Raw genomic sequence first — 12794 nt, 5'->3', positions numbered from 1 at the left:
TCCCTCCCTCCCCGCTCCCTCCCTCCCCGCTCGCTCCCTCCCTCCCCGCTCCCTCCCTCCCCGCTCGCTCCCTCCCTCCCCGCTCCCTCCCTCCCCGCTCGCTCCCTCCCCGCTCCCTCCCTCCTCGCTCCCTCCCTCCCCGCTCGCTCCCTCCCCGCTCCCTCCCTCCCCGCTCGCTCCCTCCCTCCCCGCTCCCTCCCTCCCCGCTCCCTCCCTCCCTCCCCGCTCGCTCCCTCCCTCCCTCCCCGCCTCTCCTCTCCCTCCCCTCCTCTCCCCTCCCTCCCTCCCCGCTCGCTCCCTCCCCGCTCCCTCCCTCCCCGCTCGCTCCCTCCCTCCCCGCTCCCTCCCTCCCCGCTCCCTCCCTCCCCGCTCGCTCCCTCCCTCCCCGCTCCCTCCCTCCCCGCTCCCTCCCCGCTCGCTCCCTCCCTCCCTCCCCGCTCGCTCCCTCCCTCCCCGCTCCCTCCCTCCCCGCTCGGTCCCTCCCTCCCCGCTCGCTCCCTCCCTCCCCGCTCGCTCCCTCCCTCCCCGCTCGCTCCCTCCCTCCCTCCCCGCTCGCTCACTCCCCGCTCGCTCCCTCGCTCCCTCCCCGCTCCCTCCCTCCCCGCTCGCTCCCTCCCTCCCCGCTCGCTCGCTCCCCGCTCGCTCCCTCCCTCCCTCCCCGCTCGCTCCCTCCCTCCCCGCTCGCTCCCTCGCTCCCTCCCCGCTCCCTCCCTCCCCGCTCGCTCCCTCCCTCCCTCCCCGCTCGCTCGCTCCCCGCTCGCTCCCTCCCTCCCTCCCCGCTCGCTCCCTCCCTCCCCGCTCGCTCCCTCCCTCCCCGCTCGCTCCCTCCCTCCTCGCTCCCTCCCTCCCTCTCCGCTCCCCGCTCGCTCCCTCCCTCCCCGCTCCCCGCTCGCTCCCTCCCTCCCCGCTCGTTCCCTCCCTCCCTCCCCGCTCGTTCCCTCCCTCCCCGCTCGTTCCCTCCCTCCCTCCCCGCTCGTTCCCTCCCTCCCTCCCCGCTCGTTCCCTCCCCGCTCGTTCCCTCCCCGCTCGTTCCCTCCCCGCTCCCTCCCCGCTCGTTCCCTCCCCGCTCCCTCCCTCCCTCCCCGCTCGTTCCCTCCCTCCCCGCTCGTTCCCTCCCCGCTCCCTCCCCGCTCGTTCCCTCCCCGCTCGCTCCCTCCCCCCCTCCCCGCTCGCTCCCTCCCCCCCTCCCCGCTCGCTCCCTCCCTCCCCGCCTCCCCGCTCGCTCCCTCCCCGCCTCCCCGCTCGCTCCCTCCCCGCCTCCCCGCTCGCTCCCTCCCTCCCCGCTCGTTCCCTCCCTCCCTCCCCGCTCGTTCCCTCCCCGCTCCCTCCCCGCTCGTTCCCTCCCCGCTCCCTCCCCGCTCGTTCCCTCCCTCCCCGCCTCCCCGCTCGCTCCCTCCCCGCCTCCCCGCTCGCTCCCTCCCCGCCTCCCCGCTCGCTCCCTCCCTCCCTCCCCGCTCGTTCCCTCCCTCCCTCCCCGCTCGTTCCCTCCCCGCTCCCTCCCCGCTCGTTCCCTCCCCGCTCGTTCCCTCCCCGCTCCCTCCCTCCCTCCCCGCTCGTTCCCTCCCCGCTCCCTCCCTCCCTCCCCGCTCCCTCCCCGCTCCCTCCCCGCTCGTTCCCTCCCCGCTCCCTCCCCGCTCGTTCCCTCCCCGCTCGCTCCCTCCCCCCCTCCCCGCTCGCTCCCTCCCTCCCCGCCTCCCCGCTCGCTCCCTCCCCGCCCGCTCCCTCCCCGCCTCCCCGCTCGCTCCTTCCCCGCTCGCTCCCTCTCGCTCGCTCCCCGCTCGCTCCCTCCCCGCTCGCTCCCCGCTCGCTCCCTCCCCGCTCGCTCCCCGCTCGCTCCCTCCCTCCCCGCTCGCTCCCCGCTCGCTCCCTCCCTCCCCGCTCGCTCCCTCCCTCCCCGCTCGCTCCCTCCCCGCTCCCTCCCTCCCCGCTCGCTCCCCGCTCGCTCCCTCCCTCCCCGCTCGCTCCCCGCTCGCTCCCTCCCTCCCCGCTCGCTCGCTCCCCGCTCGCTCCCTCCCCGCTCGCTCCCCGCTCGCTCCCTCCCTCCCCGCTCGCTCCCCGCTCGCTCCCTCCCTCCCCGCTCCCCCTCCCCGCTCCCCCTCCCTCCCCGCTCGCTCCCCGCTCCCTCCCTCCCCGCTCGCTCCCCGCTCCCTCCCCGCTCGCTCCCCGCTCCCTCCCTCCCCGCTCGCTCCCCGCTCCCTCCCTCCCCGCTCCCTCCCTCCCCGCTCGCTCCCCCTCCCTCCCCGCTCGCTCCCCCTCCCTCCCCGCTCGCTCCCCGCCCCTCCCCGCTCGCTCCCCGCTCCCTCCCTCCCCGCTCGCTCCCCCTCCCTCCCACCCCGCTCGCTCCCCGCTCCCTCGCTCCCTCCCTCGCTCCCCGCTCGCTCCCCGCTCCCTCCCTCCCCGCTCGCCGCTCGCTCCCTCCCTCCCCGCTGGCTCCCCGCTCCCTCCCTCCCCGCTGGCTCCCCGCTCCCTCCCTCCCCGCTGGCTCCCCGCTCCCTCCCTCCCCGCTGGCTCCCCGCTCCCTCCCTCCCCGCTGGCTCGCTCCCTCCCTCCCCGCTCGCTCCCTCCCTCCCCGCTCGCTCCCTCCCCGCTCGCTCCCCGCTCCCTCCCTCCCTCCCCGCTCGCTCCCTCCCCGCTCGCTCCCCGCTCCCTCCCCGCTCGCTCCCCGCTCCCTCCCTCCCCCCGCTCGCTCCCTCGCTCTCCCCCCCCCGCTCGCTCCCTCGCTCTCCCCCCCCCCCCCGCTCGCTCCCTCCCTCCTCGCTCCCTCCTTCCCTCCCTCCGCCCGAAAAGGGAGCGCTCGCTCCCTCCCTCCTTCCCTCCCTCCGCCCGAAAAGGGAGCGTCTGGAGTTGCTTTTTAATGCGTCAGCACACAGCCCCGCCCCGCTCCTCAACCCAGTCCCCCACCGCGCATGCGCCTTTCCGCCGGCGGGCCTCTGCTGCGCGCGCTGACGACGCACGTTTCCCCACCCCCCCCCAATGCGGGGCGGGGCTGCGCCGTATAAAAGGCGGGCGGCCATTAGGGTTCGGCCTTTTCGGCACGGAGCGGATGAAGTGAGGTGAGTGAGTGTGGCCGGGTCGGTGGTCAGGTCGGTGGTCAAGGCACCCCTTCCCTTCTCACCGTCTGGGATTTGTTCACTTGCCAGCCCAAAGTTAAGCGGCCGGCCAGTCTCCACGCCGCCCGCCACCCGCGCCCAAAGAGCATTCCTTTCTCTCACGGCGCCAGCCAAAAACGCTCAACTGCTCACATTTAATTTAGACTTGGGATCTTGGCTGGCGCATGTGTCTGGAAGCAGCAACTCCGTTTGCATATGGGAATGTATTGGAACATCCCAGAGACACAACAGGGCCCAATAAAACCGCGCCTTGTGGATGGGTAGGGGAGCCGCCACTGGCAGTTAGTTGCTGCAGTCCCGGGCTCTCACTTCCTGAGCTGAGGGAGAGCCCCCAGTCCATGCAGGAGCTCAACCACTTCCCTCGGGGAGCCAGAGCCTGGCTGCAAGTGTGCATTAGGAGCCTGTGCTGTACTGTCTGCAGCCCGAGGGTCCGCACACAGCCTGTGGGGGGGTTATAAAAACAAAGTGCCGGACTTACTCGGCAGGTCAGGCAGCATATGTGGAGAGAAACAACAGTTAATGTTTCAGCTCGATGACCCTTCGTCAGAACTCCGTCAGGGAGCGAGAGCCCGTCTTGCAGCTTCAGCGCCTGAGCTAATGTAGAGAAAGAACACGTGATTTTATTATGTCCCAATGCATTCCCACATGCAACCGTAGGTGCTGCTTCCAGACATGCTCCAGCCAACTGGTACACAGCAAGATCCCAAGTCTAAATGTGACCAGTTGAGCTTTTTTTGGTGGTGCCATGTGAGGAAGGAATGTTCTCCATTAAGAACTCCCTGCTCCAGAATTTTACAGCACTGTTCCTTCTCTGTTATCCACTTGGTCCTTTTCCCCTATTATCTGCAGTAAATGGAACTTCACTCCTCCACCAACCTGATTGATTATTACATTTCCTGCAATTGTGCTCCTTTTGTCAACATTACATGTTGAAATAACCTCAAAGTTTAGAATGGCAATTTTCTTATTTCACGGTTCCAGGCAACTGTTTTGTGACCCTAGATGGTATCTGGAGTCAGTCTCAGCATAAAAGTGAGAAAGGTGTGTAAATATATTGGCTACATCAGATGGATTGGATTGCTGGGGTTCTGTACCGCAGCCCATTCAACTCTGGCTACTGTATCACAGAAACCCCACAGTGCAGATAGAGGCCATTTCGGCCCATCGAGCCTGCACCGACACATATCCCACCCAATCCCCGTAACCCCTACACCAACACATCCCACCCTATCCCTGTAACCCCACGTATTTAATCCCCCTAACACTGAGGGTCAATTTATCATAGTCAATCAACCTAACTCGCACATCTTTGTACCAGGGTGTCTGCCTGGATCATTGCACTTAATGTGATGTGTACAAAGGCAATGAACAGGAAAGGGTCATTTTCTCCCCATCGAGCTTTTTAGCATATAGGTTCTTGGTCTTATCAATGATAAATAATCCCGAACCTGACGATCTGATGAGAAAGCATATATGGATCTGACTGAGATTTGACCAACCCGGTGACTGCTACTTGGTGACTGCTTGCCTGGTTTGAGGCCCTTTCTAATAGCTGTTTGCTGTATGCTTATAGGTGTGTGCATGCAACATGACTATACAGATTGGAAGTCAGGACTCTGAGCTCAGGTACGTGAAAATCGGTCATGTTTTTAAAATAGTTGCTGTGGTTTCATGTACCTCACCCATGTGAGCCTTTGACGTAAGATGTATGTTCTCCACTATTTGGAGTGGGACGTCAGTCAAGCTTGATCTTGCCCTTCACCAGTATTGCACATGTGTTGTACAGCAACTGTTAGTGGAAGTTCCTGATTCTATCCAGAGGGGAAAAGGCTTCAGCAGTGCTTGAGCTATTGCAGAGAAAGGACTCCCTGCTCCAGAATTTTACAGCACTTGCTTCCCTCACCTGTGTCATAGAAACATAGAAGATAGGAGCAGGAGTAGGCCATTCGGCCCCTTGAGCCTGCTCCACCATTCAATGAGATCGCTGATCATCCAAATTCAGTACCCTGTTCCTGCCTTCTCTCCATATCCCTTGATCCCTTTAGCCTTAAGAAATATATCCAACTCCTTCTTGAATATATTTAATGAATTGGCCTCTACTGCCACCTTTGGCAGAGAATTCCACAAGTTCACCACTCTCTGGGTGAAGAAATTCCTCCTCGTCTCCCTGTCCTAAATGGCTTACCCCTTATCCTTAGACTGTGACCCCTGGTTCTGGACTCCCCGACCATTGGGAACATCCTTCCTGCATCTAGCCTGTCTAGTCCTGTTAGAATTTTATAAGTTTCGATGAGATCCCCTCTCATTCTTCTAAACTCCAGCGAGTACAAGCCCAATCGACCCAATCTCTCCTCATATGTCATTCCTGCCATCCCAGGTATCAGCCTGGTGAATCTTTGCTGCACTCCTTCCATGGCAAGAACATCCTTCAGATAAGGCAACTAAAACTGCACGCAAGATGTGGCCTCAAAGGCCCTGTACAATTGCAGCAAGACATCCTTGTCGTTACGAAGGCCAACATACCATTTGCCTTCTTAACAGCCTGCTGCACCTGCATGCTTACTTTCAGTGACTGGTGCACAAGGACGCCCAGGTCTCGTTGCACTTCCCCTTCTCCCAATCTATTGCCATTTAGATGATCTGCCTTCCTGTTTTTGACACCAAAGTGGATAACCTCGCATTTATCCACTTTTTATATTGCATCTTCCATGCTTCTGCCCAATCACCCAACCTGTCCAAATCATACTGGAGTTTCTCGGCATCCTCCTCACAGCACACATGCCCACCCAGCTTTTTGTCGTCTGCAAACTTGGAGATATTACATCTAGTTCCCTCGTCCAGATCATTAATATAATATTGTGAATAGCTGGGGTCCTAGCACCAATCCCTGTGGTACCCCACTAGTCATCGCCTGGCACTTGGAAAAAGCTGTTTATTCCAACTCTTTGCTTTCTGTCTGCCAACCAGTTCTCTATCCAAGTCAATACCTTGCCCCCAGTCCCATGTGCCTTAATTTTACATGCTAATCTCTTATGTGGGACCTTATCAAAAGCCTTTTGAAAATCCAAATACACCACATCCACTGGTTCTCCTTATCTATTTTATCAGTTACATCCTCAAAAAATTCCAGTAGATTAGTCGAGCACAACTTACCTTTTGTAAAGCTATGTTGACTTTGTCTGATCCGGTCAGTTTTTTCCAAGTGCTCTGCTATTACATCTTTTATAATGGACTCTAACATTTTCCCCACTACCGATGTCAGGCTTACCGGTCTGTAATTCCCCATTTTCTCTCTCTCCCACCCTTTTTGAACAGTGGGTACTGTTCCAGAGTCTATTGAATTTTGGAAGATGACCAGCAATGCATCTACTATTTCTAGGGCCACTTCCTTAAGTACCCTAGGATGTAGATTATCAGGCCCTGGGGATTTATTGGCCCTCAATCCCATCAATTTCCCTAACACCATTTCCAAATACTGATTTCTATCATTTCCTCCCTTTCATTAGACCCTATGTTCCCTGACATCTTTGGGAGGTTATTTGTGAAGACAGAACCAAAGTATGTCTTTAATTGGTCTGCCATTTCTTTGTTCCTCATTATAAATTCCCCTGATTCTGACTGCAAGGGGCATATGCTTGACTTCAATCTTTTTCTCTTCACATATCTATAGAAGCTTTGAGTCAGTTTTTATGTTCCCTGCAAGCTTACACTCATACTCTATTTTCCCCCTCTTAATTAATCCCTTTGTTGGATCCTAAAGTGCTCCCAATCCTCAGGTTTACTGCTTTTTCTGGCCAATTTATATGTCCTCTCCTTGGATCTTATGCTATCCCTAATTTCCCTTGTCAGCCACAGTTGAGTCACCTTTTTCGTTTTATTTTTATGCCAAACTGGGATGAACAAATTCTGTAGTTCATCCATGCGATCTTTGAATGTTTGCCATTGCCCATCCACCGTCAACCCTTTGAGTGACATTACCCAATCAATCCTACCCAACTCGCACCTCATGCCATCGTAGTCTCCTTTATTTAAATTCAGGACCCTAGTCTCAGAATTCTTCATTAAGATGGAGAGTGACTCAATCATTATGATCGCTCTGACCCAAGGGGCCTCGCACAACAAGATTGCTAATTAATCCTTTCTCATTACATAATACCCAGTCTACGATGGCCTGATCTCTAGTTGGTTCCTCAACATATTGGTCCAGGAAACCATCCCGTATACACTCCAGGAATTCCTCCTCCACAGTATTGTTACTAATTTGGTTAGCCCAATCTATATGTAGATTAAAGTCACCCATGATAACTGCTGTGCCCTTATTGCACACTTCTCTAATTTCCTGTAATGCCATCCCTGACCTCTGCATTACTGTTTGGAGGTCTATATACCACTCCCACTAATGTTTTCTGCCCCTTGGTATTTCTCAGTTCGACCCATACAGATTCCACATCATCAGAGCTAATACCCTTTCAATTGTTAATCCCCTCTTTAACCAGCAATGCTACCCCACCTCCTTTTCCTTTCTGCCTATCTTTCCTGAATATTGAATACCCCTGAATGTTGAGTTCCCAGCCTTGGCCACCCTGGAGCCATGTTTCTGTAATCCCAATCATATATATATATTCGTTTACCTCTATTTGCGCAGCTAATTCGTCCACCTTATTACGAATGCTCCTTGCATTAAGACACAAAGCCTTCAGGCTTGTTTTTTTAATGCTCTTTGATCTTTTAGAATTATTATTTACTGTGGCCATGTTTGATTTAAACCCTTGATTTCTCTGCCTGTCACTTTTTTTTGGTTTTTCTCCTTCCTGTCTTTTGCTTTTATTCTTGTTTCCCTTTCCTCTCTTTTTCCCCGCTCAGGTTCCCAACCCCTTGCCATTTTAGTTCAAACCCTCCCCCAGAGCACTAGCAAACACTCCCCCTAGGACATCGGTCCCAGCCCTGCCCAGGTGCAAACCATCCGGTTTGAACTGGTCCCACCTCCCCCAGAACCGGTTCCAATGTCCCAGGAATTTGAATCCCTCCATTCTTCTAGCCACGTATTCATCTGAAATATCCTTCTTTCTACATGACTAGCATGTGGCACTGGTAGCAATCCTGAGATTACTACCTTTTAAGGTCCTGTTTTTTAATTCACCTCCTAACTCCCTATACTCAGCTTTTAGGACCTCATCCTGTTTTTTACCCATATCGATGGTACCTTTATGCACCACGACAACTGGCTGTTCACCCTCCCCCTCCAGAATGCTCTGCAGCCGCTCCAAGACATCCTTGACCCTTGCACCAGGGAGGCAACACACCATCCTGGAGTCTTGTTTGCGGCTGCAGAAATGCCTATCTATTCCCCTTGCAATAGAATCCCCTATTACTATAGCTCTACCCCTCTTTTTCCTCCTGTCCTGTGCAGCAGAGCCACCCCTGATGCCAGGAAGTTGGCTGCTGCTGCCTTCCCCGGTAAGTCATCCCCCCCATCAGTATCCAAAGTGGTATATCTGTTTGAGAGGGGTGACCACAGGGGACCCCTGCACTACCTGCCTGTGCCTAGTACTCTGCCTGTTGGTCACCTGTTCCCTTTCTTCCTGTCCAACCTCTACCTGTGGTGTGACCAACTGATTAAACGTGCTATTCACGATGTCCTCACATCGCGAATGGTCCAGTATGTATCCAATCGCTGCTCCAGCACCGCAATGCGGTCTGCCAGTAGCTGCAGCTGGACACACCCTGCACACGTCATTGTCAGGGACACAGGAAGTGTCCGAGTTCCCACATAGCGCAGGAGGAGCATACCACGGCACCGGGCTGTTCTGCCATGACTTACCATTTGATTTAATTTCAGTTAAATTAATTACACTACAGATAAATGATATATTTTAGGGCCCTGGTTTACCAACAGTCCCCACTACACCACAGACCCTAAAACTATAAACCACAGAGTTAAAGTTTAAAAAAGAAAGAAATACCAACCAATCACTTATCTGCTTTCTGGTGACATCACACTTGGATTACTTTTGACTTCTCTCCCTCTCTGGGATTGGAGATTAGTGACGCTCTGGAGCCTTCTAAAGCCTCGCCGCTCGCGTTTCCTGTGTGTCCTTTTTATTTATCTGCATCCCTTTTTTAAAAAAAAAAAATTATCCCAGCCCTTCACTTTTTCAATGATAAGTTTATCTGCTCTGAATTGTACTCTGGATTTTTTTCCACATGCTGAACGAGCAGTCAAGGCCAAAGTTTTAATGGCTTAACAGAGTAGTACATCTGATCAGGCAGCACTCCCTCAGGACTGCATTGAAGTGTTGGCCTAAATTGGGCTTGGACTCTTCTGACTGAGATGAGTATTGCTAACTGACGGGGCTGGACATGTGCAGTATAACCTAGTGCCTTGTGGGTGGTCTACTTCTGACTATTTCCCAAAGTTGACGTACAGTATTGTTCCTATGCTCTGACTGTTTTATAAAGGTTGGCTGGGCACTGCATCCTTGTTTCTGTATTCAAAGGTAGCACGTGGAACAAGGTCAGGTGCAATGGGCTGTACTGGTGATCTGCAGTATGGTGTCTTGCTCAATCTGCAGTTAGCCTTCCTAACCCCCACATTCCTTGTCTTTCCAAGGTTGCATTGCCTGGATTTCCCCCTGCCTCCCAGAACCTCTGTTCATCAGCTGGAATAGATGTCCTGAATGCTGCTGGTAAGCCTGTGCTGCTCCACTCATATTTGGTTTGTTCCAGAGCTCTCTTTGGTGAAAGTTGTTTTTTGCAGTCTTGTGCATTAAGCTGCACTGGCTCCAGTGTCCTTGGCACATGTCTCGTCTCTTCCCCTCCCCACACCTAACCTTGCCTGCCTCTTCTCCCTCAATTGACACTTTTTAATATAAAAATAACCATTCTACATGAAAGTTAGGGGCTGCCAGTTGCACAGCTCGGTAGATGTTGAGGCTGAGGTGGGCAGAAAGTGTTGAGCTTGTGTGGATGCTCTTTTTTTGTTTTCACTGGATTGATTCTTGGTCTTATCAGTGATGAAAACATTCCGAACTTGAAGTTCAGTTGAAAACCACACGGATCTGACTGCTGAGATTTGACCAACTGAGTATGAGTTATTGTTGTCTCACTGTTACAAAATGGTCTTAACGGCGCACTCCCTCCCACTTAGCTATCGACATACCTCAAGGCACAGAATTGGTCCAGTGTAATGGCTTACCCTCCAGAAGTTGTGATCTGCTTAGCGATGGGCCCAGGTAACTACAGTTTTCCATAAAAAATGTTTCTGCTTTATTAATAACTATAATTCAAACAGTTTGTTTTCTGGGGATGTAATTTTGCATGGGGTGGGCTGGAGTGATGATCCTTGCAGTGCAGGTGCGGGGATAGATGTAATATGCCCATGCTGCCTTTGTGCCTTGGTAAAGGGAGGCTCTGCCAGCTGAAGTTGTGCTAATGTAACATTTTCTGTAGCACTTGCATTGCATGTCTGACTTTCATTTTCTTTAGTTTCTATGCAGCAGTCTTGGCTTAGAAGCTAGACAGTCTGTCCTGCCCTTTATCAGTTCTGATTTGCAGCAAGCTGGTGAGAAGCATTGCCACAGCAACCTCTGGTTAAAAGCACTGACTGCCTCTGGGATTGTACACATGTTCTACTGCTTTATTGCAGCAAGAGATTTTTCCAAATTGTCTAAATCAGCTTAAGCAGTTAAGTTTTCCCTGTCTCTTGCCAGCGAGTACAGCTTCCCAAGTGCTGACTGCCCTCCCTCGCCTTGGAGTGGCAGTTTGTCGTGTTAGCCTGGACTCTTGTTAGATTATTTAAACAGTGCACTGCAGTCGATCCTGTTCTTGGCGCAGCCTTTTTCCCTAGCTCTGGTTTTGATGCCTATTGGTTTTATCAATGATGAAAAAATCCCGAACCTGAAGTTGTGATTGGAAAAAAAAAAGGTACGGATCTGACTGCTGAGATATGACCAACTGTTGGCTTCCAGCTGCATTGATGTGTGATGTGATGTTTAAATGTGACTAATCTGGTGATGTTGCATAATGGTAATTTTGTTATAAGGTGTCCTAATTGTACCTGTGCTACAATGAACCGACTACGCTCCATGGACTTAATCTGACACTTGCAGCAGTGCCTGAAGGTAAATTGAACTTCAATAATCAAACTGCTTAATTTTATGAATTTCTTTTTTGAATCAGATTTGTTAAGCTGCAGTACTGGTCATATCCATGTGAAACTACTTTGAAAATTGGTTAAAGCCACTTGCTTGAGATTTTGATCTATCCTATTGTAGTGCCTGTGTATAAAGTACTTTTCATTGTTTTCAACAGTGCAGATGGAAGTGGATTTTGCCATGGGGTAAGTGCAGCATTTAATATACTTTGGGAGGGGAGGGTTGAATAGTAGCTGAAGGAAATGTTTTCTGCTATTGAATATCGTTTCTCTGTGGTCTAATCAGTGATGACACTATCCGGAACCTGACGCTCATGATGGAAAATTCAAACGGATCTGACTGCTGAGATTAGACCTGAAATGAGTTGTTGCTTTAGTGGGTTAGGTTTGTGTCTGGCATTGTTTTGTGTTGGTCGATTGTGCTCCAGGGTGGTGCCAGTACACTGGGCTCTAGTAGTTGGATTTAGGCTGCAAGTATAATTCTAGCACCCTTGCCACCTAAAATGCGTGAGGTTTGCTAACTCCATACCAGCTAGGCTTGGTACTGAAGGGGTGGGAGCAGCCGGAGACTTTTGTCAGGAGGGAGGGGGCACACCATGAATCTGCAGATTGGGTGTATAAGGCTAAAGATGCAATTACTTCAAGTATCTCAAATCAGTGATGCTGACAATGTTGGTGTTTTGGTTTGATGATTCACTAACAGGCCCCATCACCATGTTCACCAGTGAACCAGTGAATAAGAACTATATAGGCACAATGGGACTGGGTTTTGAGGGCTAAGTTGATGGCACTTGAGGCCTACTTGTGGACACTCTTGGTGTAAGGTGCCATGTAATGCTGGCAGTGTTATGGGAGTGCCTTGATGTGTGTTGAATTGTTCTGAAGCCATAGCTTGCTGAACAATACTTGGTTTTAACTTTTTTTTTCTTTTTTTTTGCAGGTATCTCATGTCCTACAAGTTTCTGAGGACATCCAAGAAAAATGTGAAGATATGCCTTAGTGCGTGTTCTTGGGTGACAATATAGTGTATCCCTGCTGATTTGTAATTGTTTACAATAAAAAATTTAATAGGTAAAAACAAGTTGTTTCCATTTTATACCCCAACTCGCATCAAGTCCCATTCGCCCATCACCCCTGTGCTCGCTGACCTACATTGGCTCCTGGTTAAGCAGCGCCTCGATTTCAAAATTCTTGTCCTTGTTTGCAAATCCCTCCATGGCCTCGCCCCTCCCTATCTCTAATCTCCTTCAGCGCGCGCCCCCCACCCCCGGAGATATCTGGGCTTCTCTAATTCTGCCCTCTTGAGCATCCCTGATTATAATCGCTCAATCATTGGTGGCTGTGCCTTCTGTTGCCGATGCCCTAAGCTCTGGAATTCCCTGCCTAAACCTCTCCGCCTCACTACCTCTCCTCCTTTGACGCTCCTTAAAACCTACCTCTTTGACCAAGTTTTTGGTCACCTGCCCTAATTTCTCCTTCTATGGATCGGTGTCAGATTTAAATACTCCTGTGCAGCGCCTTGGGGCGTTTTA

General features: G+C 53.1%; 1 long non-coding RNA gene and 4 other non-coding genes across 5 annotated transcripts; all 5 read left to right on the top strand.

The window, feature by feature from the left end:
• The first annotated feature begins 2989 nt into the window (after positions 1-2989).
• On the top strand, positions 2990-12343 carry LOC147121651 (uncharacterized). The gene is made up of 7 exons (XR_015077592.1): positions 2990-3053; positions 4684-4736; positions 9721-9796; positions 10258-10342; positions 11152-11230; positions 11421-11448; positions 12203-12343. It is a non-coding gene; the product is annotated as an uncharacterized LOC147121651 (long non-coding RNA).
• Positions 4535-4600, top strand: LOC147121655 (small nucleolar RNA SNORD50). The gene has a single exon (XR_015077767.1). It is a non-coding gene; the product is annotated as a small nucleolar RNA SNORD50 (small nucleolar RNA).
• Positions 10116-10182, top strand: LOC147121654 (small nucleolar RNA SNORD50). Its single transcript, XR_015077765.1, has one exon. It is a non-coding gene; the product is annotated as a small nucleolar RNA SNORD50 (small nucleolar RNA).
• On the top strand, positions 10982-11055 carry LOC147121653 (small nucleolar RNA SNORD50). Its single transcript, XR_015077764.1, has one exon. It is a non-coding gene; the product is annotated as a small nucleolar RNA SNORD50 (small nucleolar RNA).
• On the top strand, positions 11543-11612 carry LOC147121652 (small nucleolar RNA SNORD50). Its single transcript, XR_015077766.1, has one exon. It is a non-coding gene; the product is annotated as a small nucleolar RNA SNORD50 (small nucleolar RNA).
• Positions 12344-12794: the final 451 nt, after the last annotated feature.

The sequence above is a fragment of the Somniosus microcephalus genome, chromosome 3 (genome assembly GCF_052327205.1).
Source record: "Somniosus microcephalus isolate GS21.2 chromosome 3, FLI_Smic_1.0, whole genome shotgun sequence".
Lineage (NCBI taxonomy): Eukaryota > Metazoa > Chordata > Chondrichthyes > Squaliformes > Somniosidae > Somniosus > Somniosus microcephalus.
Note: the sequence above shows the minus strand (reverse complement) of the source record. Positions and strands in the feature narration are given on the sequence as shown.